Below are 26,874 nucleotides of genomic sequence, written 5' to 3'. Positions count from 1 at the left end.
AGCGCTGACCTGTGTTTGAACTTTAGCTCTCAGTGCTCTTGACCCAAATATGTCAGATGAGGAAAAATCTCACACAAAGAAGCTGTGAATCTCCATCATTAGCTATTCAGCAATACCCAAGTGATCTTTTTAGCAGTTCCCAAGCACACTTACTTCCAAGTAGATGTGTATAGGCTTGGGGTATCATGAAAAAGCCATGTAAAAATGTCACCTTTTATACTAACAGACTGACTTCTACATTTCTGCCATCACTGACTTATAAAGCAGATATAAAGAACAGACATTTATGTGAACCGCGGATATATAGTAATCTACAAATACATGTTTATCTGAAATCACATTAATATTGGCTTTTCTTATAATGTTTAGCTCTTCACATTTCAATCCATCACTGTTTCAAGGACTGTAGGAGCATTTAAGGCTTTGAATATAGGTGTTTCTTTCTTTCTTTGTTTGTTTGTTTGTTGCATTTGCTCACTTCTGCCTTGGCCCCGCTTGCCACTATTTTTCCCCTCCAAATAATGTTGTGCTGTGACATAATCTAAAAAACTTCTCATCCAGCAAAATCCCAGCTTCCACTCTTGTGAGATCTGCCTATATATCTCAAGGTATGCACATTCTTGAGGTAATTCTAATCTGAAATAGTTCCCAAACTACAGGTAGAAACTACAACAGGGAAACCTTTTAAATAGAGATTAATATGGATGCATGAGTTTCTGCCATCACCCATGCATTGCTAATAGACTAATGCAATGCACTCCAAGTGGGGCTGTCCTTGGAGACATCATCTTTCAAGCTTCAGCTAGTATATACTTTTGTGGTCTGTCTGCTGACAAGGATGAGAGTCTGTTTTGGCTTTGCACTCAGTAATAATGTAGGGAGTGCCTCCTTTCTTACATTGCTTATGATCCATGGCTGTGATTCTGCAGGAGGCAAATCTCAACTTTCACAGTTTGGAAATGTAATTTAATAGTTGCTTCTCAAATCTATTCCAACTTGCAGTAGCTGCAAATGTTCCTCTACCATGAACCTTCACTGCCTTTCCTTTCCTAAACATGCTGGTGGTTGTGGCAATAGGCTCTTGAAGCGTCTCCGTTAAGATCTAGACAGTGTTGTACGCATAAACAGAACTAAGAGAACTATTATATCCTGCTGGTTCCACCCAAAACCATGTGGACTTTCTCTTGGTTCTGCTTGCATGAATACTGTTGCAAATATTTGCAGCAGAGTCTAGGCAGGAGGGCATCTGTACCCAGTCATCTTCCTAGAGACAAAATCAACTTCAAGGTAAAACTGCAAAAAGTCAAATATTGATCAAATGATCCCACAATTAAATCACTATGCCAAGCCCACTTAGGATTGGTAAGGGAAATTGGCTTATTGCTAATTTCCCTCATTTAAAGAAATTAGCTTCGTCGAGACCCAGGGCACACGTTCCTTTCCTGATGAAAAACTCATACACTAGAACTCCAGAAGGGACAAAACAAATGTAACATAATTTAAAACAGTTTTAAAACAGCTTCAAGTAAATAAGAAAAGCCAAATATCTGATCAAGGAGTTGGAAACACTACTCATTGTCTTCAGCTAACTCTCCTTGGCAAATTGAGGAGACAGAAGAGTCGCAAGACAGCCCAACCAGAAAGTTCATTTTCTTCTTTGTCTGCCATTAATCTTACCTCAGAGAATGGAAACACTCTGAGCAGTGCCTCTAATTAAGACCTTGATAATCAAGCAGGTTCATGAGAATTTGACTCCTGATGAAGGAAAGTTCCAACAGTTGTCTTCCCATTCTCTCTCTCTTAAAAAAACCCCAAAACGTTTTACTACTTAGTGGCAAGATTAGAAATAGTAACAACGCAATTATAAGTAGCCAGTCATTATTTTATCATCTTTGTTTTAATTGTAATAATGTTAGTCATGATGAACTTAATATGCAGCTAATGTGGATTTGTATGTACTTCCTCCAGAAGTTCATTTTAATGTTACCATTTTATTCATGTTCAATTATTCTAAAGTGTTGCTGAATTAACAAGATCCACTTAGTCTTAATCACTACTCATCTCACTTTGCAGCACAGACATTTATGCTTATGAGGGCCCTCCAAAGTAGAATGAGACAGGTAATTTGAAATATATTAACTTTTTTTAAAAAAGGATAACAACATGTTCCATCCCATAACCAGTAAACTTTTCACAGCAAACCCGTTAACGGATGAGAGCCTTTTATCATGGCTTTTTCCTGCACCACTTAGTGACACCAGAAATCTCGTGTTCCATTCCACTCACCATTGCTCAGGTTTCCAGAAGAGGGTATGTTGGTGTTGAATGAGCCATGATGTCAGTTGTCCCATTTCCTGTATTGCCACACAGCCTGGGAAGTAGCCAAAGTGCTATAGGTAATTCCGGGAAGCTAGCTGCTTTGGTGCCCAGTGTGGTACACACATCGGCTGGGGCTCCACTTCATTAAGTGGTGCTGCTGGGAGATCCGCCCCTTCGCAGCCCCTCCTACCTGGTCACGCCCCCGCAGCGGCTGCTCCCGCTGCTGCTGCTGAGGTTGCAGGGAGCCTAGGGCGAGGAGAAGGAGGAGGACGCAGGAGGCAGAAGGGAGAGAGCCGCACGCAGCCCTTGCTGCAATTGACTGGACGGGGCAGCTGCCCTCCAACTTCCTTCCTCCAGCAAAGCAGATGGGGCATGCCACAGAGGGATGGGCGAGGGGAGAGAAGATCAAAGAGATGTGGGGGTGGGGAGCAGCGAAGGGAGTGGGGAGAAATCCAAGAGCAAAGGAAGGAGGACAACTAGGGGGAAGATGGAAGCAACGCGAAGATGGTAGGCAGGCAAGAGGGTAGAATGAAGGGGGATGAAGCCAGAGAAAGAAGAGCCACCCATGGGGGCGGGGCGAGCACTGGCAGAAGAAGAGGGATGCGGGAAGAGTGGCATGCCACGCCCCCAGCACGTACGCCACGCCCCCAGCACGTAAGCCAGCCCTGCCCCCACCTGCTCTCCGACCCCTGGTGCAGGAGCATGAAGCTCCACCACTGGGGACGAGCCAAGGCAGGGGCACTGCGTGGAGCCTCTCCACAACCTCCCCCTCAGCTGTAGGGCAGCTGCGGGAGAGGCGTTGGGCAGGCGCCTAGCGCCAGCCGCATTATGTTATGTTTCTGGACTGAACTAAAAAGTTTCGTGAGCCCATTTCTTTTTTAAAAAACGACCTCATATTTTTATCATTTTGTCACCCCCCTCACTGGTGACACCCGGGGTAGCCGCACCCACCACACACCCCTTCCCACACCCCTGCCAGGAAGAAAGCTTTGGTGAGCTTCCCTGTGCCTGTCTTCTGTTTAGCTGTGGCAACACCACATGAGAGGGTTATACATTGTATTTACGTCCATATAAACAAAAGGTGTCACTCTGCAGGGGAAAGTAATCATACCATATGCCACAGTTCCCCAAGATGCATGGGATGTGTTCATTCTGAAATCAAAAGAAACAATTAACTCCTACCCTCTATATATAAATATATTAAAAAGAGAGCTTCAGATTTATGTCATAGAGATTTGCTGAAATTAGTGTATTTCGCTTTGGTCTGCCTAGTTCATTTTGGATATGAGAGCTGGGCTGGGTGAGAGAAAACCAGAAGAGGATTGGAAGGTTACAGCTGATTGCCTCACACATTTAGTATGGCCTCGATGTTATATATTATATGTTTAGAATGCATCCCATGCATCTAAAATAGTGTTACACAACACCCCATCTCCACCCAGTGCGAGAATCCAAGGGCTTACCCCAAGTTTCTGTTTCCTTTGGAACAAAGCGCAGCAGAGACTGTGGTGCCATTACAATATATAGTTTACAATATATTACAATATATAGTTTATATACACCTATAAACTACAGTGAAACCTCTACCTGCAACCATAATCTGTTTCGGAGGTTGAAACGGGTTGCTGGGAGAGGCGCAGGTGGTGAGTGCTGCTTCTGCGCATGCACGACCGGCGGCAAACCCTCCGGTTACTTCCGGGTTTGCTGCGGACATTGGGTGAAATGGACGCAAGTGGAGACAGACGTAAGAAGAGGTTTGACTGTACTATAAACAGATTCAAATTAGACCCCAGTGTTTTTCTTACAGTCCATATGCCTAATTTGAATTAATCAATTTTAATCTAGCATGTAAATTCTCAAAAATCTCAATTTTTTTGTACAATCTTTGTTCACAGTAACCAAAATCATGTTATCAACATATACAAGCAGAAAAGTCATTTTCACATTTTGTTGTTTTTCCTCATGAGACATCAGTTGAATTGGACCACATTTTTCAGTATGAATAGGTTGCAAAGGCTATGTGGAACTTTTCTGGCTTTGCTTGGGGATAGAAGGTCTTGTTCTCTTCCTCAACAAACAACTTCCACATATTTCACTATTCAGGTCAACTTTGCTAGGTTTAATTTCCATTCTTCTCACCAAACCTTTCTTTGGCAGGTCTGCTATAATCCCAAAGCCTCTATGCCCAAGCCTTTTGTGCCACAGATGAACACAGGTTGCACTTGAATTCTTCTTTACCATATTTGCTCACTCTTGAACTGTTTCTAGCACAAAGACTCCATTATTTTCAAAAACCTTGTGCGTACAAAACTCCATCTTTGGTAACTGCACATTTGTTGTGATTTAAATTTACATTAAAGCCACGCTTGGTCAGGGCTGGCACACTCAACAGACTGTCTGATTATTGAAATTGAAAGAGAGTCTGATGTGATGTGAGGAATATCTTGCTAATTGAAGTGAATCTTACAGAGTTAACCTTTAGAACTATAGGACCACTGGGGACTAACAAGGTGCTGTTTCCAATTACTTAAAGAAAATGTTAGAAAATGAGATATTGCTGCATTAATTATGTTTATTGTTTCCTGATAGAGGCAGAGTGTGGGCAGTAGGATTCATATGTCCTATGTTCGATATCTTTTGCAATCCTATAGTGGTTTGCAATCCTATATTGCATGCCTAGATTTTAAAGAGCTGAGGTTACAGTGCCCACTACATATAGGTATTCTGAAGACTATCCAGTCTTAGATTACAATGCCTCCCAGCTATTAATGTGGGTGGTTAATTAATAGAGTCGTCTGCGACTGGACCTAACGGTCAGGGGTCCCTTTACCCTTTACCTATACCTTTATAGAGGTTCAGGCTCTGAAAAAGCTGCTTACAGCCTTCTGGATATAACCAAATGTTCTGCCTGCAATTTATACAGCTGAGAAATACAGTTTCAACAGTCCCCTCTTCATATCAAATTGGATAGTAGAGATATTTAAGAGAGGTTCCTTTTCACTGCTCTCTAGCTCTGAGAATCCTATTCTTTGAAATATGCAGGTTAATCTAGTGCAACATTTTGTTTCCAACTGTAGCATGCCAGATGTTCAATGTTGTCCAGGAAGTCCTCAAGCAAGTCATGACAGACACAGTTCTCTCTTTTTTCTTTGTCTCTGCAGGTAGTGAATATATAAAGCTGGCTTGTACCAGCTGAGACCACAGGTCCTTCTTGACCAGTGCTGTTTATTCTGACTGCCTGGCTGTGTCTTTCCAAGGTCTCATACTAAGTCCTTTCTCTGCCTTGCTATCTGAGATCCTTTTAACCAAAGATACTTGGAACTGAGTAGGGAGATTTCTGCAAAGCATGTGCAGAAGAAAGAGCAGCAGAACTTGAGGAGAGAGCAGAAGGACTTCAAAGGCTATAGGGTTGCCATGGCAGCTGTCACTCCTGTGATTTCAATGGCAATGGGGTGAAAGGGATGGGAGCGCTAGACTGGTGGAGTCATTACTGAAGAGCACAGCCAGGTTCCCCTCTTGGAAAAGGTTGTGTGGTAGCTAAACATTCCTCTTCTCCCATTAGATTAAAGAATCTATGGCCTTTTACATGGGGGGGGGGGGTTGTTTATGTTTGTTCCTGTGCTAGATATTTTTGTGTTTTTGTTGTGTAAACTGCCCTGTGATCTTCGGATGAAGGGTGGTTATTATTATTATTATTATTATTATTATTATTATTATTTGCTTTAACTGTGTTCCAGCCTTCTTTGGCAATCCACAAAAGTCTTTCAGGGTCAATGTAAGATGCCTTCTTCTGACCAGGCATTTTGATGACAGGATTTAACCATGGAATTATTTTAGTTGTGTGTTTAGATTGCATGTCCTATGCTTTTTTCTGGATATTTTTAATTCGCTGCCCTGGGCTCCTTTGGAAGGAAGGGCAGGATAACAATCTGACAAACAGTAATAACAGAACCATAGAATCAAAAAGGGTTGGGAGTGAACTGAGGCTGGAATTTCTTAAGAGCCAACTGTCATCTAAAGATGGGCACTTTTCCTATGCTTCATGGTCTCCCTCCAAACTCTTGAATTGTTGTTGGATTGCTGATGTTATGTGGGAGGTATTTGGTTTCTTGAGCTGGGAGAAATCACCAATTAGGGTCCTGACTTTGGTTGGGTGTGCTATGGGTGCTATGAGATCTGTTTCAGTGGGCTGTTTCCAGCCACACTCACTTTCAGTGATCACCAGGATCAGCTCGGAGGCAGGAACTAGGGCAAGATCCTCTGTCAGTTACACTGTAGCCACCATCTCAGTTTCTAGGTAACTGTTGGGCTTCTGACATCTTTGACCTTTTATTAAGACTTTATTAATGATCACTCTGTCACTACTCATCCCAGTATGGCTTCATGCTCAGGGCAGTTGGATTTGGGGCAGAAAACTGAACCTTAAACTCAGCTATAGAGTTGTTGGAAGGGATTTCACATATCCCTAAATTTCAAGTGAAACTGGATTTAAAGTTTCATGTGTGAGAAAGATTGTAAGGAAGAGAAGCAAGTGGCTGTTTCTGTTTACACTGTGCCTCTTTTACATATCCATTTTATTTGTATTAAGAACACAAGGCCCTAGTAGCATTGGGTGGGTGGGAGTAGAACTTGATCACATTTGTCTGAGGAAATGATTAATTATTCCATTATGCTGCCTTTTGGAATAATGTGCACACTAAAATGCAGCTAAGTATCTCCTAAAGGAGAAAGTAAAACCAAAACATACCAAACTTAGAATCCTCTGGGCTATGCTGATATAGGTGGTTTAGAGATGGAATAGTGATCTTTATCTCATGATTTTACATAATAAATTGATTTTATGACTTTGACCAAGCAGTTTGCCATTAAATACATTCATGGTAAAAGGTTTATTTATCTTTACCAAAATTGCGGCATGATGTTCTTACCAGCAAGGCTGTCTTAGAATCACTGTAGGAGAGGTGTGACCATTTCATCATTCATTACTATTTCAGATGGAGTCACTAGAGCACTGGTAGCTTTAAATGCCTAGAGTAGCCAGCTGATCAGGATTGAGTAGACACCCCTTTGTTCTAAATAGAGCATACTCTAACCTTTAAACCTTGTGACTGCTGTCTTGCCCTGCTTCCTGTGTCTGGGTGACAAACATTGGTTGGGATAATATTTGCCTTGGTTTCTCTTTACAGTGAAAAGTATAGTATATATTGTTATCATTTTCAGCTATGAACTACCAACTGTGCTAAATTATTTGTGGCAACACTTTAATATAGGATCCTATCCAGAAGCAAACACAATATATAATACATTTAAAGCAAATACCTTTGTAGGAAGAATCCTATAGAAAGCTATCTAGTGGTTGACTGACAAAAATGTTTTGGATCTGGGTATGTTGAACAAACCGTGTGATATTTGCATGCTCCTTACTTCCACAAAAATGTTCTGAACCACTCAATTCCTCTTGGCTTCAAAGCATAGCATATGGTCCCTTAGCCCTGTACACAATTTGAATGGGTCATAGAATGAGCAATAATACATATTTTTGATACATTCCAGTTTTAAACTTCTGAGGTTTAGCCAACATCTATTGTGAAAGATAGAAAATGTTAGCTTATTTTTCATTGGATTTTGATGATGCATCTTATTTAAATTCTCTGGGATCATGCTGTGAAAAATGGTGTCAGTGCAGTGGCAGAGAAGCAGTTGGACCCTAAGCAATGCTCATTGAAGTGAGATAAGACTTTCTCACCTTTCCTCCCATCTGAAATCCCTGTGCTGTCAAAAAGCTTATCCTGAGGATCAGGGGACCATCTTGAACACGGTGGGTTGTTGTATGGGGAAGCTTGTGGGAAGGGGTGAATTGTCCAAAATCTGTTAGGCACCTTCTGTGGGTTCCTCCAACTCTCAGGTACGGTTTTTCAGGAGCCAAAGGAGCTGTAGTGGGGAGGAGGTGATGGAAGGTCCTCTTCTGCCCACTTGCCTTCATGAATGGTTTTTAGGGATCAAACAGAGGAAACGAAGGCATGAAAGAATACATGAAAATATTTTCCCACCAATACATGCACCACACACCCCAAACTTCTATATCAAAAAAATTAAACCCCACGAACATGCCAGACAATATCATATATGGTAGCTGATTAGATACATTGGCCTTTATTCTATTTAAACTATTATTAAAAATTCTCAATGTTAATAATACTGTTATTTGTTACTTATGCAAGTTGTTTTTTAAAAAAGTATCTCTCCTTCAATAGCTTTTTTTAAAAAAAAAATCAAATTTAAACCTTTGAGCATACATTTTCTGAGCTATTTAATTGTGTTCCTAAATGAAATACAAGCAAGAGATAATGGTGTATTAAGATTAGACATATTTATATAACTTTAAGGCTATTAAGGCTGTTTAATCCTTATGAGTGACATCAATATGGACCTAATTAGCACAGTTTGCAGCCACTTCATAATTCAAAAGAATGTGATCATTCAGCTGGAAGCACGTTTGACAGAAACTCCATAGTCATGAAGGTAAAAGCTTGCAAAATCACCCACTAGGATGGAGAAGCTGTCATTCTTCCATCAGTGCTGTTGAATACTAATGTCAAGGTCAGACTAGGGTAATTTTAGGCTGCCAAAATATTGCTAGATCCAATACAGTAGTAAATGATAAAGAAAGTAAACTTTGATAAACTTTGATATGGTAAGCTATAAAGTTTGTTACACTGGGGTTTACAGTGTACTATACCTAGACAGAAAGAAAAGGCAAAAAAAAAAAAAATTCATAGTATGCCTCCTTAGATTATTTACGAACACATACTTTTAAATGCTTATATGAAACATTGTGCAACCAAGCAGATAGTTAACTCCTGTTGCCATGACTGTACTATAAAATATTGACTGTATTGTGGAAATTTAAAACATGCTGGTTACTTATTAGTTTAAAATAGGCAGTCTTTAAAACAACAATTGCAAACAATGTTCAAAGTATACATAATTCTTTTAAAATTACTTTCCTTAACACAATCTTATATCCCAGATTCACAGACTTTCCACACAATCTTATATCCCAGATTCACAGACTTTCCACATAAGCACTCTTTCACTTCACCTCCAGGAACATGTTTGTTTTGTTTTATAAAACCATTTATCTTGCTTTTGATTCCCAAAAGCAACCTCAAGGCAAGCTTTCATAATAGTCAATCACGAAGAAAATATAATCAAACAACGAAGTGTATACAAATATTCTAGCTATGTGGACAGGGCTGATCATGTGTGTCTTTCCAAACCAACCAAAACTGTTCTGGGAGGTAGAGTGATAATCAGATTGGAATGACTGGCGCAATCAACGCTGCCAACAGACTACCAGTATTCACACACACTTTCCTAGTTGCATGTAATTGCACCACAAAAAAAGGTCTCCCACTGCGCTGTGTATGTGGAAGGAAAAAAGTTTGTTTGACACAAAGTTAGAATTAAGACTCCTCATTATGGAGAAGTGACAATTTCCCATGTTGGGCAAAAAATTCCTGCATTGCAGGGGGTTGGATTAGATGATCCTCATGGTCCCTCCCAACTCTACAATTCTATGACAAAATATTTTGCACCCCAGAACTCACATTATGTTAATATTATAATCCTGGCTAAAGTGCAAAGCTGGCATGCAAACTCTTACATGCAAGAAGGCAAAATATTACATTTCTAGAAATATGACATTAGATTTTGGGCAGATTTGTACTGTTCCACATTTTGACTCAGACCTTATCCAGTTTAGATTTAACCTTTTCCTAGCAGCACAGAAGAAAAAGTCATTGTGTATTTTATGTTATTTTGATTATGAAGAATTGGTACACTAATTTGGATCCATCAGCATGGCATGGGAAATGTTCCATTAATAGTTAAGGATTTTGTAATAAAAAAAATCAATATTTGTTTCAATTTTCATCTAAAGCTGAGATTTTAAAGAGAGAAAAGCCAGCTTCCACTGATATTTTATACAGTTTAAATCCTGGAGATGGCTTTTTTGGAGCCATCTCCCCACCCCCACTCCACTTCCATAAAATGCTTCCTCAGTTTTTGATTGATTTTACATTGCATGAATATGTCAATGAGGAGTTGCAAAGAATACCTCAGTAGGATTGCTTTTCATATTCACATACAGCTTTGAAAGATGTCTAAAATGACATGTTTGCAGTAAAATATACATGGCCGGGTGAACTTTCCTGGTCCTATCTTGCGCCTCAGTAATTCTAAAACAGAATCTGAAGTCTTTGTTCTGATAAACTAGACGTTTTTAAATATATATATATTTAAATGAAATATTCAGAGACTCCATACACACACAGCAATGTATTCTTTCTCTTCTGGCCCATGGTTAACTTTCATTCATATTAATGTGAGTTAGAAATGTGCCTTAGGCAAAGACCTCTATTATTCTCATAACCTTTCTATTTAATATTTGTTTGGCTGAATTCATGTTACTTAGCAGACTAGAAATTGTAAATGTGTAGAATCCTTTGCATATTCATACTACTGGCGAGTGCTGCATCAAGCTTGCTGTTGGGGTATAGTCTTTGCTTTAGCAATGCTAAGTACCCCATGTTTATGCTGTGTCTGTATATATTCTCTTTAGTTACTAAGAAGGTCTTCCCCAAGCATATACTTGCCAGCTATGTTGTACTGCAGCTCCAATTATCCTTGCTTATTGACCATGCCAGTGGAAGCTGAAAGAAGTAGTAGTCCAAAACTTGGAGGGGACTTTTGGAGAAGTGAATCATTCTGCAAGCAAGTTCAGGAGCATCAGATTCAGTTGGTCCACTGCAATAATCATATTCTTCCAGCTGGTAGAAGCTAGCAAAGTGCCCACAGCCTGGTGATAAAGGAAGGGGCTCTTTTACTTCCATCTGAAGCACATGGATATATAAGCCACTTTCTTCAGCCAGCACAGGGAAGAAGTGACAGTGGAAGGAAATGAAAGAGATATAGTGGGCAGGTGTAAAATGAGTTTGAAGGGATCTAGTCTAACTCTCTGCTTGGTACAGGAAATTCAGATCTAGATAGCCCCAACATGACGGTTGAGCCTCTGCTTCAAAACCTTCCACTGGAGAGAACCCACCACCGCATTAAGTTATTGGTTCCATTACCAAACTATTCTTACCATCAAGATGTTTCTCCCAATGTTTAGTCAATATTCAACTGGCTAGTAAGTCTGCATGCTTTGTTGAGGCTTCCCCTTTTTCCAAGATAAATATGTTTCTTGCTTAGGCAAGAGAGAGCAAGCTGTGGAGGCAGGATGCAATCCCTAATTTGAATCAGGACATGTTGCAAGGGGACAGAACCTGACTCAATTTGGCACCACCCTATTCAAAAGGAGCAGGTTAGCAATTGAAGGCACAGCACAGATAGTAGTAGTAAGGTGATTCTGTGGTAGAGGCCACCAGGAAACCGACCTCCCCAGACAAACAAAAACAAAAAAAAGCAAGCCAGCACTAGAACATTTAATTCCTGCCTTTGAACAGCATTTGGTGGTAACATTCAGCAAGTGAACAAGATGCCAGGTTTAGTATATAATGCAGTTTTGAGTCCTGACAATTAATAGTTCACACAAGTGGAATTAACTGAAAGGGCTGTATGTAAGTTGGCCAAAAACAAATAAATCAGGAATACCGTGTGTGTGTGTGTGTGTGTGTGTGTGTGTGTAACAGAGTTAAAAACATATCTATAAACAACCACTCGGTTGATAAAGTCGTAGTCAAAAATATTAGAAAATTAACCATATGTTGATAACACATATCCTTTGATTTCTTCTCTACGCTAAGAATTCTGTATCAACATGAATTACAAGCTTCCTTACTTCAAATCCCTTCTCAATAGCTACCTTGTTCGCTCCCAACCCCCTAGTTCTTGTCCCATGCCCCACTGCAGTTAAGCCTGTGACCAAGCTTAAATAAATTTGTCTAAAACAATCACGTATTTTTTCAGTGTTTATCCCTGGATCCACTTACCTCTACTTTGATAATTTTGCAGTGTTGAATTTTAGGTTGCAATGTCCTAGGATATAGCACTCTTGTATTCTGTAAAGAAGGGGAAAGGAACCTATGGTCATCCATATGTTCTTGGACACCAACTCTCATCAGCCCCAGCCAGTGTGGTCAGTGCTCAGGGATGATGAGAGTTGGGGGTCTAGCAAAATCTGGAGGGTCACAGATTCCCCATTCCTACTTTAAAGTGATGGTGTAAAATCAATGCAGATAATGTGGCATTCAGCTGTAACCTTTTATGGTGGCAAGTGGAAGTGTCTTTTTGACATCACTGATCCCCAGATTCATTCATTCTGAGTGGATACAATTATTTTTAAAACAAGCTGCCTGCTGCCGTTTATGGCTTATCATTCTTCCTTAAATCATAATGACTGAGGAATTTAAACATATAAATATTGAGTAAACCTCCAGGTACTTTTTAGTGACAGATATTGTTTTGGAAAGGCAAGTTTTCCTATCAGTAATGCATAGAAGCCTCTTATTTCACAGTAATTGTTGAAACGTGTGCAATTTGTGTGCATTTATTTTTCTAAGTGTTTAAACAAGTTGGTGTAAATGATATCCTGGGACCTTAATGCATGTGGATTATAAAGGATTTAATGCATCATGCTCCTTTGGAGTGTTCTTAAGATGTATCAATGTCGTTTACCACTCTATGCTTAATTACAATGCTAAGAGTGTGCCATACAATAGGGCAATTTAATAACAACATAACCACATTAGATGGCAGTTTCTTATTGGAAGTGAAATCCTGCATTTCTGAACTCTCCCCATTTACAGCACCTTAATCATTTGTTCTATGCTCCATTACATATGCTACTACTCACCTTCTATTATATTATTGTAAACCTTTACCTACACTATGTAACTGGTCTGCAATGGCCTTTCTGCAATAAAGCTACATTTTGCTTGTATTGTTTTGTAATGTAAACTCAACAAGCTCATATTTGGGGGACTGATAAGTGAATGTTCACACTTCTGAATAAAAGGTAGGGCAAAATGAGCTCTGGTCTTGCCCGCCTCTACAAACCTGTAGTTTATTAAGCTGAACAGCTACACATTATTCATAGCAATTAAGTATCCACACTTCCTTCCTTACATGTGGTTTTATATGCATATGTACTTTTGCATATTGAGGTTTATAATGTATATATGCTGCCAATACACTTCTTCCAGAATGTCGGCGGATCTTTCTCAAGCTTGCCTATCATATTTTTATGTACATTGGCAAATCCAAGTTCCTTGGAAAGGATGTAAAAGTAGAAGGCTGTTCTGCTTTTAAAGCTACTTGTGGTTCAAGTTTAAAGTTTTCAATAATTTATTCCCCATCAAGTCTTGTCTAAGTCTAAATTGGTAAAAATATTATAGCATAGATGAATGCCTGACCTTTTCCCATGGTACACTTGATAGCAGTTGTTTATATGGAGAGTAAAATCCTGATCAATCTGACACTTACTACAGACTTCCTGCTGCTTAGAAATGTGTACTGTAATAGCATTTGTATGTTTTCTTTCCTCCCCTAAGGTTTCAGATTCCTGCTTCACAAGAGCACAGCAAATTAGAAGAAGCAGCCTAGTCACTATAAGAGAAATGAAGTGATTTGACAATTTGTACGCTGTTTTAACCTGAATCCTATGTATCCACAATTAGTTGCATTGGTTGGAAGCAATCATGTGTGTGTTTGTATCTCTCTGTTTGTGGTTATTTCACAGTTCTTAACACAACTGTATACAATTAAATAAGCTTGACCTTTCCCCTCTCACCAACAAGGCCACAGATGCCGAAGAACTATGTTCTTAGGCTGCTTGAATTCCAAGATTAAAAATTGATCAGATTGTGTAGGGCAGAACTGGTTGAATTCAAGCATACAATATAATTGGGAGGAAATGGTTACCTATTTAGTAGGCCATGCCTAGTAACATAACTCTCTCTAAAATCATTTCACTCCTTAGAATGTTCTTTGCGGCTAGAGGGTGAAAGATAATCAATTCCCCCAAATGGGAAAACATTAAAAATAAAATAAGAGGTTTTGAGTTTAGAGATAATAGAAAAACTCAGATTTTCATGCTTCGAGACTTAGCCTTGCAGATAGGCAGCCAAAGGGGATTAACATAGGGAGAAGAGCCAGGTCAATTAAGTGATTTCTTTTCTATGCCAAATATACAAAAAGCACAAGAAATTATTTTAGGAGATAGGGAAGGTAACCCTCTAGGTGTTACTGATTTGTGTTTTATATTTTACCTGGTATTGGAAGGCGAAACCAGAGGTGGACAATCCACTGTGCAGCTCACAGTCTTCCTGAATGTGACCTCTGCTCCCCTCCAAGCGTAACACATTCCTTGCTGGTGGATAGATAGAAAGAGACGGGCTATGAACAGTTTTGTCACTCTAAGCCCCACACTGCACCTTTTTTCTTTTTCTTTCCGAAGAATGCCATTTTTCAGACAGAAGCCACTGAGTGTGGTGGCTGGAGTGGAGAGAGATGTCTGTGACCAACTTCTTGGTCTTTCAGAAGCCTGCCCAAGAAGAGAGAACAGCCATTTGAGAACATGCATCTAAACCTGGCTTTCAAGCCTTCCCCTTTTCTGGAACTTAGGGGGCCATCACTTCTTGCCTGAGCAGAGAAAGAAAAGTCTTAGAAAGCACCCAGATTCTTAAGAGTAATACTGACTGGGTAGTAATATTTAGGGCAGGGAGGACAGATCATGCTGGTCCATGTCAATTTCTCATATGCTCATCCCTAAATCCATACTGTCCTGTTATCACATGTACCAGCATTTTATTTTTTAAAAAGTTCCAGCCGTATTCTAGATTCAGGTAGATAGCCATGTTGGTCTGACACAGTTGAAATATACAAAAAAATTAAAAAATTGTCCAGTAGCACCCTAGAGACCAACTAAGTTTGTTCTTGGTATAAGCTTTCGTGTGCATGCAAACTTCTTCAGATACCTCTGGCATGCACACAAAAGCTTATACCAAGAACAAACTTAGTTGGTCTCTAGGGTGCTACTGGACAATTTTTAAATTTATTTTTATATATACAGCCGTATTCCGTTACTGAATACATCTGAAATGTTTTTTATCATACATTGTTTCGGGAATTTTGTATATTTTTTTAGCCAAAAGCTATTTTGCTAAATTTAGAGAAGTGAGAAATCTGAAGGATAATCACGTTTATTTGCATGTTAGAACTAGTCATTGTGGATCAGGTCCCCTTACATTCACAGAAATCAAATTTCTTGAGCATTCCTAGCCCACTGCCAGCTTGTTTACAAAGGAATGTAGACCCTGAGGGGGGAAACCATTGCCCACTCCTGAAATACCCATAAAAATATAATTATGACACCTTCTGTTGCCCTTCCTTTCAAAGAAAGGTACATACTATCATCTATATTTAGAAAGAAGGAAATGAAGGCTTTTTACATGTGTGTGTGTGTGTGTGTGTGTAACATGTAATAATAATAATAATCAATAATCAATAATATATTATTTATATGCCACCCATCTGACTGGGTTGTCCCAGACACTCTGGGCAGCTTCCAACAAAAAATAGTAAAAAACAAAAACACAACATCATACACTAAAAACTTCCTTGAGCAGGGCTGCTTTCAGATGGCTTCTTTTAAAAATTACATAGCTGTTTGTCTGTGGGCTTTTTGAAGCAGAATCTCTCCATCCACTTAACCAGGTCACACATCATGCAAGCGTGAGGACCCTCAGGTACAGGAGAAGAATACAGAGCTGCCGGTCTCTCTGTCTGACCTCTCTACTCTTCCCCACCCAAGATCAAGGACTCCCCAAATGTTTTTGGTTGGCTGGAATGTATCCTTGAACTCTGGTAATGCCTCTTGCCTGCCCAGATGGAGGATAAAGAAGACTGTGTGAATAGAAACTAGCCTACTATGCTGAGGTAAAATTTAAATTTGTTGCTCCACCTACTTTTGCTTTTGGCCCCACCTACTACTCTGGCATGTGACCTTTGGAAGGTTGCTCAGAAGGGGATGCGGCCTTCAAGCTGAAAATATTTTCCCACTCCTGAGGTAAATGTACCAAATAACACTATTATATATAAACCAATACAGAAAAAGTTACAAAAGAGCCCTGAGGTAAATGGTTATAAGCCATTAAATAAATGTTTTGAAGCGCTGTCATCTTTGTGGCAAAGCTTTTAGAATTGGAATTTAACCCCGTCCTGACTGAACAATTTTTTGTCAGGAGACGTTCTTTTCTCACTCCTGTTTAACCAAAGTTTTGTTACAACCCAGGTTTCCACGATAACCTTTGAGTGCCTCTCTTTTGGCATTTTGCAGGCTTGTATTCTGAGTCTGAGACTCCTGGGAAGAAAATTTAACTGGGATGCTCAAGCAGAGTTTTTCTGTGAGAAGCACCGCAACAGAAATTCCTCTCAGACTTGCTTATTGTTGCAGAGAGAGCCTTTGTAATTACCAAGGGATTAGGGCAGAATATGAAAAGTCTTGGAAGAAAGCAGCTTTCTTGCAGATCAGGAATGTGTGCTGCACAAAATCAGCCGGGTTAGTGAGGCAGAAGTGTATTAAAATGCTAAGAGTTCAAGGAGGAGGTCCTAGTGAAAACTCCTAATTAAAGAAATAAAAAAGAAGGTTTCTAAAGAGTGCCAGAGATTATGTCATTTGATTTCTCCAGGAAGAAAAGGGGTCTTTTGAGGATTGCAAATGAGATGACAATGCTGCGCCAATACAATGGACTTATCCCCTTTCCACAATAAAAGTAATGAAAACTGGGCTTAATGGTACATAAATAAAAATAATTAAATAGAAGATAGTGGTAGTGGTACATTACCTGAATTAATATACAAGATTAAGAGGCCAATAACCCAGAAACAACTTACTTTCTTGATCTTTTATATAAATTAATCCACCCTTTTAGGCATCAATATGATCTTACACCACACTGAGTTACAACAGTGCTGTATCATTTTATTAAGGGCATAAACAAAAATATTTTTAATTAAAGAAATTGGTGACAAAACATTAGCCAGTGTCTAGATTTGTGGCATACCTCTTCAGAATAGGAATGGGGAAGAATTTTGGTTCAATCCACAATTTGGAGTGAACCCCCTCCCCAATCTACATCTGACAGATCATGCTCTGATCAAAGCACAGACAAGTGGATTAGATTGCATGTATATTCACTGTTCCAAAGCATGGTTTGTTCCAATTTACATTAGTACAAGGTGGCCTGAGAACTTCTCTGTTGTTGTTTTTTTTAAAGGAAGGCATTTTCAGCTACTTTGAGATACAACCATTACTAGCCTGTATGGATAAATATATGGATCCCCCCCCCCCAAAGGTACATGCCATCATTTTCTCCATACCATCATCCAGGTAGGGATGTAAGAAGACATCATTTCTGTTCCAACCTGTGTTGTTCACATGCATTGCTGTTTTCATTCTGCCGCCGTTCAGCTTCCAACAAAAACTGCATTATTTGTCTCACTGTGACCTGTTATGGAATTTTCCATAATAAATTACATTCTTCAACACCATTTATTTCAACGCAAAGGAAACACAATGCAAATTGTGGTGAGGTGGAGAGATCAATTATATATTGCTTTTACTCTGAAACAACAGTGAATATTGGACATATATCCTGGATTGATAACAGTTTTTTAAAAATAAATAAATAACCAGGGAAACCCTCATAAGTTCTCCAAAAACAATTTAAATTTGTTAAAAGCATGCAGACTTTTAAGGATATTTCCTTTTAAAAAATCCACGTGAACCAGGGATGGATTTGATGATCTACTCATGTGCAGGGAACACAGACTGGATTAGGACTCTTTTATCCATTCGTACTTCAGAGTCTTTAGAGTTAGAGAGTCACAGTAAAGTGGTTTTGTGGCAGAGTGCAAATGTATATGAAGAATAATAATTTTAGGAAAATATAATCCTATTCTGAACACACACAAATACACAAGAGTATATTTCATGTTTCAAGTGGAAACTGGTTATGTTAAATAAGTCAGAAAAGTATAACATTTCACATCTGAGCTCTATTCTGAAATGGATTGCTGGTTTTTATGTGTCTGAACCTGTCTTGGAGACATTTTCAAAATACTTATTCCAAATAGATTCTTATGCAAGCTGGTTCTATAGATAGCCGATATGAATATTATTCAACCTGACTACAATGTCATAACACTGTTTATTATTTGAAGATGCAAGCATAAGCTTACAGGGAAGTAACTCCCATTGAAATAAATGAGAGTCACTTATGAGTAAACATGTTTAGGATTGCAGGACAATACTGTTTACTTTGACTAGAAACAGATGTTATAGAGAACGCATGGCAGCTGCAGAAAACTACAGCTCAGCCTAATGCTTATCTGGTGCTCAGTAACATTTCTTTTAATACAGTGGTACCTCAGGTTAAGTACTTAATTTGTTCCAAAGGTCCATTCTTAACCTGAAACTGTTCTTAACCTGAAGCACCATTTTAGCTAATGGGGCCTTCCGCTGCTCCCGCGCCGCCAGAGTATGATTTCTGTTCTCATCCTGAAGCAAAGTTCTTAACCCGAGGTACTATTTCTGGGTTAGCGGAGTCTGTAACCTGAAGCGTATGTAACCTGAAGCGTATGTAACCCGAGGTACCTCTGTAATACAAAGCATATGATGTGATGTCATTGTACTCTGAGGTTCTCTGTCTTTTCAAGCAATAGCTAACAAAGTGCAGCACAATGGGAAAGCAAAGACTGCAATGTTGTCAAATCTAGGTAAAGGATGACGTTTTGGTGATGCTTGAATCTGGGATGAACCCATGGTTTCCCATGGGGGTGTTCCAGTTTGAACAAACAGAAGCCTGATCTTCTAAGATAAAGCTGCCATTGGATACAACCCTTTGTAATTATGAAATGATGTTGTATTGATATGTATCATTATTCCTAATACTTTTGTCAATAAGATCAAACGTTAAGTCAGGCAAGGGGCACCAGGATATTGCTGGACTATGGTTTCCATCATCCCTGCCCCCCACCCATGCAGGGGTTGATGGGATTTGGAGTCCAAAACATGACAGGCACAGTTCCCACCCCTGTTTTAAATTATGTAAGAAATCTGCCATAAGACTTTTCCTGCTCTAGATCAATTCTACTCATTTCCCCCACACTTTAATATGTTTCTCCCCCACAATTGCCTTGGATAACACTTTTCTTTTTAGCTATCTTAAATTGCCTGTCTTATTGAAGAAAGGAATGCATGCATACAGCCACACTTTGCAAAAACAAATATGTTGTTATTGCAGTCAGCTAGACCACATAATGTATATCATATTAAGTACTAACTTAATTTTTAGGGATGAGTGTCCTGTACAATTTGTAGCACTGAATTCCTTGAGGAAACTCACAGCCCAGCTGCACATGGATGGATACTATTTGTTTTAAAAGATTTATCCCTTGCCTTTGCATCAATTAATGTTCAAGATGGCTTACATATAAATAACGTTAAAATAATACAAAAATAGATGTATTAAAACTTTACCAAACAGCCCAGTAGGGAGCAGCTAAAACAATAAAACAATTTCCCTTGTGATCAAAAGTTTGAGAAAACAAACAGAATTAACCTATTAATTAATTTGTTCAGACAGAACTCAGATAAGTAATGAACCCTAGAGCCGATACCACATAGCAGAAGTTGCTTTATCGAGACAGTATTTCTCACTGTACTATTGTCAGTTTTATACACACAGACCAATTAAATGAGCAAGTCAATATATATTCTGGATGTACGTTCAGCAGAAATATATACTTTTCGTTTGGTTTATGTTGCATGTTAGTGGCACTCCTATATTGCACTTAGTACTTATGAAATAGAATTAACTCTTGTCTGATTCAAGCTACCTGTCTCTTGCATTAAATCATAACTTGCAGAGTGTCAGCAAAAGGCCACCTCTTGACAAAAAGGTCATTTCAGTAACAGTGCTAGGTGTTTGAAACACTTCTTTTGACACCAGAGTGCGTTAATTGTTCATGGAACCCTTCCCCTTTCAGTGTTGCTTTAAGGCATTCTGGCTCAGCTTAAAGTCAGTCAAGCAAAATTGGAGCATCTGGTTGCCGTGTCAAAATAGCATAGGCAACTTCAGTGTAGCACCCTAGTGGATAATCTCAACTCAGAATACAAACAATATATTAGTGATTGCCAGGAGGCTACAGTTCCTATTCCTTTGAAATAAGTTGGAAAAAATTATGCACACAAACACACAAATGTAAATTAAGCTTATCATTTTCTCTGCCCTATTCTGGCACTTCCTGTTTTAAATAGTTGACCATTGCTTGGAAATTCATTTCATTTAACTCATTTTCAACATATGAGTTAATTGTTTTGCCATTTATATCTCTTTAATATGTAATTTAAACATGCACTTTAAATTATATGATGGGAGCATGAAAATGAGTGTTACTTAGAACCCATGCATCACTTTAAAAAGAAAAAGAAAAAGTTGTGTGGTGGTTTAGTACTAAAGTTATTAATATTACAAGTGATTGAAACTGGTGGTAATTTCTGTGGCTGCTTTGCTATACAGTATTATATCAATTGCTTAAAGATTGTTCACAAAACCTCACTCCGGCTTAATGGTTTACAGTAAGTAATAGGTGATCCTGTACAAATTCATATTGTGTTTATAGTGTTCATTTGTATGTTAATGGCTTTTAGGGTACAATTCTGCAAAATGAAATGATTAAATACATGCCACTTACTTCTTAGAGAGAATAATTCAAATTCTATTACTATTTGTCCTGAAATGGATGCAAAATAATACTGTCAGAAAAGCACATATGACATCTGACAGTAGATCCAGACCTAACCCCCAGGGCAGATTACTCCTGCCCCAGGCAGGAATAGTCTATGCATAGCACCAGGTCAGCAGGTCAGGCAGTATAAATGCTTAAAGATTCTAAGCTTATACCACCTCATATCTGTCCCTGCCTCAAAGTGCTACCTCCTGTGGTTCTGACACAAGTGACCTCCTGAGTGTATGCCTGTGCTGTGGAAGTTAGAGGAAAGATTTTTCCCCTCTGACTATGCACATAGGATATGATTTTTAAAGGAAGTTGCCATGGCCTGGATCTTAAATCAATGAGAATACTTTTCAGTCAGTCAGTGAGAAAAGAGTTAAGCATATGATGGATGTTTGAAAATTCATTTCATAGCACCAGAGGATGCAGTCCTGACTTAGTATTTATTAATTAGCAGAATTTGGCTTTGCTGGGTTTCATTCTCACCCCACCCCCAGGAAGACGTTGCTTCAGCAGTGATTTAGAGGAGACTCTGCTTTGTGGCTCTCAGCCAGCACCCAATGTCAGCAAGTGCTTACATTTGCTTCCACGCTCCATTCTTGCACTCCTGTGCAGGTAGCAAGGCTCTCTACCATCAGCCCTGAAGTCTATACCTGATTCACCATCGCCTTTGCCACTACTTTGTATCTGCATTAGTTTATGTTACGGTTACCAGATGTCCCCGGTTCCCGGGGACAGCCCCCGGATTTACCAATCTGTCCCCAGACAAAATCCATCTCCAGAATGTCCTCAGATTTAAAGTAATGTCCCTGGATTAATCATATGCCTGGGCACTTCCAGACCCTCCCCAGAGCCAGAAGCAATCATCCACTACAGCTCCAGAGAGGGTCTCCTCAGGAGATGGAAGTGCAGCTGGGCTTTGCTGCAACTCTCCCACCTATCAGCTGACATTCAAAAAGAAACCTCCCTCTCTGTCAGCTCTGCAAACAGCCCTGCTCCTCCCGCTTGCTTGCTTGCTTGCTTGCTTGAGCCAGAGAGGCAAGGCTGCTCTTTGGACCTGCGGAGCTGAGGTGTAGGGAAGAAGCCTCCCTGCATGACATCTCTGCAAGCCACCCTGTCTCTCCTGCTTGCTCATGAGAAAGAAGGAGACCTTTTCATGCCTTTAAAGCCCCCTTTGCTGCATTCTGCCTGCTTGTGAGCTGAGCTACCAAGCTGGCAGAAAGCAGGATTCTGCCTTGAGCCTTCCCTTTGCTCTTCCAGACAGAAGCTGTTGCTTCAAAGTTAAGGGGGGGGGGGATTGTCTTGCCTCATTTGCTCCATTCTGCATGTTTGTGAGCTATATTGGACTGCCTTCCCTCCCTCCCTCCTCTCTGTGTTATTGTCTGTCTCCCCATTTTTTTCTCCTTACCCATAAAACTCTTCCAAATTCTCCCTTTGTCTTTTCACACATTTGGTTCCCCAACCCTATACATCATTATGTGCTGCTGCTACACTAGCAAAAAATAAAAGGGGAGGAATGTTTTATGTTTATTTTGGGGGTGTTTATGTTGGTTCCCCCTAAAGAGCTTTCCTGTTCCCTTCTTATTAAAGAATGAACCTTAAAAAAATTAAAACGAACCTTTAAAAAAATTAAAAGAGGCTACCTCTGCTTGCTTGCCTCCCTCCCCTTCCCTTTGATAAAAAGGGAGAGATTGGTAGGATGGGGCTTGGGGGGGGTATCTTCTGTGTCACAATAGGTGTAAATGGAGCAGGGAAGCCTTATGTTCTTTTAAATTGTGGCTGCTCTTGTTGAGGTACCTCCATTGCAGGGGGTTGGCCTAGATGCCCCTCAGAGGTCCTTTCCAAATCTGTGATTCAGTGATCATCCCACAGTCATATTCTCAAACTCGGCTGATGCCTGTGCAGGAGACACCCACAGGTGGGCAGGGCAGCAGCAGAAGGAAGGGGTTTCTGCTAACGCTTACTCCTGAGTAAGTCTGTAAGGGATCGCAGTGCAAGGTGGGAGAGAGAGGGAGTGGAAACATGGCTAGTGCTCCAAGAAAGCAGGCTGGGACCCAGAGGAAGGCCAAGCAACAGAGGTGACCACAGAAGAGAAGATATTACTTCTTAATTTTTTTAAATAACTTTACACACACACACACACACACACACACACAATTTATATAAAGTGTCCCCGGATTCATTGAAAAAAATCTGGTAACCTTAGTTTATGTAGGCTAAACAAAATATCTGGAAAAGGCTTTATTTTGTGCAGAATTCAAACACAGGCTGTTTAATTGTGGGAAATGGCTCTTCCACGAGCAGTAGTCAGCTACCACAAGAGGAAGATCTTTGAATTTCAGCCTAATAAATACACAGATTTTGTCTTTAATCTGCTAGTTATGTGTTTTCATATTGGGTAATCACTTATGTGTTTTTCACAAAACATTTTCCTTATGTATAAAATGAGGCAAATGACAGCTGGGTTGTCTGGAAATTATTTTATGCTTAGACTTGAAAATACATGCCAAAGATTATTGTGTAAATAAATACATTTCATTATTACCACTAAAAAGCACGGATCTCTGGGGTAGAACATGGCAACTTTTTAATTGCCCACAGCAGGACCACACAAGAGCTCAGGACAGCATGTGAGAGTGGATATTAATGCAACTGAAATTACCAGGAGAACTTGGTGTATTTTCGAGAGCCATATGATCATTGCTCCCGAGAGTCATTAGGGAAATTCAGTGAGTTAAATAGCTCCCTTTTGTAATGTAATTGGACTAGGGATTTTCTCATCTGAAAAGCTGGAGCAGCAAAGGTACCATGTATGAGTTAATACTTTTATGTGTTAAAGTGTTAAGTGTTGTGAAGTATGTCTCTGACATATATAGTCAAGATAGACTGAGTATGGAATAACATTATGACATTAATACACTAGTAATCCATACTCTTTCTTGAGACAGAGGTGGAGTGTGTTGCAGTTTATGCCCATGAATGGAACGTTGGCACCCATCTGCCATTCTTTCTACCTGCTGAAAAATAACTTTTAATGAACTGGACATAAGAAAAATTGCCCAGACCAATGGAATAATACTGGTTTTAGGAAATTGAAGATGGCAGATTACCGCAGATTAATGTCCTCTCAGTACATTAATTATACCACAAAATATCATTTACTAATAGTGAATTTTGTGATTGGCACATGATTACCCTACATGCTTACCAAAAGGCAATAGCTCACGATTATGATCAGGATGTAATCTGTGTGTGTGTGTGTGTGTGTGTGTGTGCGTGCGCAAAACTTAAAAGTCAGCTTGGAAGAAAGAGAACACAACTGCCAGGAAGAGAAGAGAGTTTCTCTTCTCCTTATCTCCCCATTTTCCTTTCTTCCAGGCCATACTTGATTGTAAGGTTTCCGGGTTCAAACGTACCTGGGAATTACAGAAATTTAAATGGAAGCCCTGCCCCTCTCCCAGTGAGTGGCTGCTAGCTTCAACTAGGAACTAACTAAATAGGAAAAAGTGACCGGTCCAACACCGGGGGGGGGGGGTTACGGACTACTTTCTGCCCTCTTTAGGAAACCAGATGCCAAGGCCAATTGTTTAGGCACTAGTGGCACTGGAAACTTGGCAGTTTGCATTCCTATTTGTAATAGAACTGTCTAAGAAACACCCATCATCTCTTTCTGTTGGCCATGCTGGTTAGGCCTGATGGGAGCGTCATTCTATTCTTTTCAGATTGTGTGGTTTGTGAGAGTGTGAATGCTGCTGTACTGGACGATCCAAATGTATTCCAACAGGAAATTGTCAGTTCGTTGTTATCAGAGTGGCCATCAAATTTTAGCTAAGGTGAACTTTGGAGTTAATCTTGGAGGTTGCTACCTCAGTGAAACATCTAAGGAATTTGGGGGAACGGAGAAAGAGCTTCACCAAGATTAACAAAACTATAGGGGAAGTCTCCTATTTTGAACCCACAGAAAATTGTAATGAAGGTGTGCCAAGACTGTCACCTGCCTTTCATATTCACATTAGGATTTGTGGGTTAGTGAAGAAGTTGCCTGTGCAGTGGGACTACATTTTCAATAGAATTTCACTTAGAGTGAAATGAAGTCAAATGTTGAACTTTTTGCTTGGAAGAATGAGCGGAGAAATGTTGAGTGAAGTTAAAAGAATTCCAGAGGGACTAGCAAAAGATGTGGGTGGCAGATATACACATAACACTAATGGTTACTTCATTCTTTCCCTTTCAATGTCAGCTTTTGAATTATTCTTGTAAGAACATGCATCTGACACTTCATTTGTATGGCTCTGACATTACAGTTCCACTTCTACTATATTGATTAGTTTGCAACATGTAAAAGGATGATATTTTTGCTGTGCAGGAAAACAAGTGCTTCAAGTACTTACTCACTATGTATTTCTCAATGATGGGCACCATTGTTTTTGTGTTTTTGTTTTTGTTTATTTCGGTGAAGTACCACAAGCAGCATGCTAGAGGCCTCCTTGCAAAACACCAAAGAATTCCCTGCTCCACTTACTCACAAAGAAATTGAGAATAAAGTCCTTGACTTAAGCATAGATTCACTTTTATTACTTAAGCATTGTAGTGGAGTCATAATTGCAGAAAAGAGCATTTCAATAGCTACTTAAAAACCGGATTTTGTTGCAATCTCAAAGAAGATCCAAGGACATACACTTTGAACACTACTTGAGTTTTCCATTATGGTTTGATAATTAGGTTGGAAAGAAGTTAACCTTGAAAAATCTACTGAAAAATATTATTCTTTAAGTTTGGCCTCTATTGAGAGAAGTTGTAAGGGGTAGTTGCTAGCATTGTGAGCTGTAAGCCATGAAATCCCTGGTTCAAATTTCACCTCATATTTGAGCTCATTGGATGTTGTGAGCAAGCCGCTGTACCAGCCTGGTTTTCCCATCTGCGATATACAGAGATGGGAATCCCTCCCTCCATTGATATACCTTAGATTGGCAGGCAACTCTGCCTTTAGTAGCACAGGACCTTCTATCTACTCTGGTGTACCCAACCAGTTTATATCTGATGCAGTTTATCCTTTGTTTAAATTTTGTAGAGATTTGGTTATTCTGTAGATGCTTTCAGAGTTTGTTCCCATAACTCCGCCATGACCCTTCAACACCACTCCCAGCTGCCTCCTACTTTTGAATTCGTCTCTCCATTTAAAGTTGTTTTACACTGGTTTTAATGTGTTTCAATTATATTAGTATGGTGTTCCTGTATAAGAACTTTGTTTTGTTCCTTTATATTTTGTTGGAAGCCACCCAGAGTGGCTGGGATAAACCAGTCAGATGGGTGAGGTATAAGAAATTTGTTGTTGTTGTTTATTACCACTCTGAGAACCAACCTCCTGGACAAGGACTTAAATACTTCAGAATAAAAGCATAATTATTATTGTTAGTTGCAGCTAGGCAACTCAGTGTGCATGAGTTTGGAACAATGGTGCAGGATGCATGACACAGATGCTGGTGCAACTTTCCCATGGCAGAGTTTCAGCCTGTTTGCTTTGAGTAGCTTCAGAAGTTACAAACAAGCACTTTTTAATTTGTAACTAAATTGGGGCAGAACATCTGGTAGATTGAAAGATGCATGAGTTCTGGCTAGTGATAGGTGAATACTGCTCCTTCCCTAGTTTTCCTTGAATTAGTTCATATCAATCTGGTTTTCTCCCAACTGGGAAATTGCTTAGACTATTCAGAGACAATCTGAATTAAATCAGACTCTGTAGTGCATCTAGTC

General features: G+C 39.6%; 1 protein-coding gene and 1 long non-coding RNA gene across 5 annotated transcripts in view; one reads left to right on the top strand and one right to left on the bottom strand.

Moving 5' to 3' along the window:
• Positions 1-7,563: 7,563 nt before the first annotated feature.
• LOC308485772 lies at positions 7,564-16,173 on the bottom strand. Of its 4 annotated transcripts, none has more exons than XR_013990753.1 (5): positions 15,930-16,065; positions 14,592-14,692; positions 12,315-12,383; positions 10,977-11,179; positions 7,564-8,296 (listed from the first exon to the last, which is right to left on the bottom strand). It is a non-coding gene; the product is annotated as an uncharacterized lncRNA (long non-coding RNA). The 4 variants fall into 4 exon arrangements; XR_013990754.1 differs by having other exon boundaries at positions 10,977-11,088; XR_013990752.1 differs by lacking the exon at positions 12,315-12,383 and having other exon boundaries at positions 10,977-11,088; positions 16,046-16,173.
• A 150-nt stretch (positions 16,174-16,323) lies between these two features.
• The window catches only part of TENM3 (teneurin transmembrane protein 3), a 974,114-nt gene continuing 963,563 nt past the window's right edge, over positions 16,324-26,874 (top strand). The window contains exons 1-2 of the mRNA XM_081021657.1: positions 16,324-16,390; positions 17,601-17,713. The gene's annotated coding sequence lies outside the window, so the exon portion shown is untranslated. The remainder of the gene's footprint in view (positions 16,391-17,600; positions 17,714-26,874) is intronic.

Source organism: Podarcis pityusensis, assembly GCF_964106645.2.
Source record: "Podarcis pityusensis genome assembly, chromosome: 9".
NCBI classification, from domain to species: Eukaryota; Metazoa; Chordata; class Lepidosauria; order Squamata; family Lacertidae; genus Podarcis; species Podarcis pityusensis.
The sequence above is the reverse complement of the archived record's forward strand: the minus strand, read 5'-3'. Positions and strand labels throughout refer to the sequence as shown.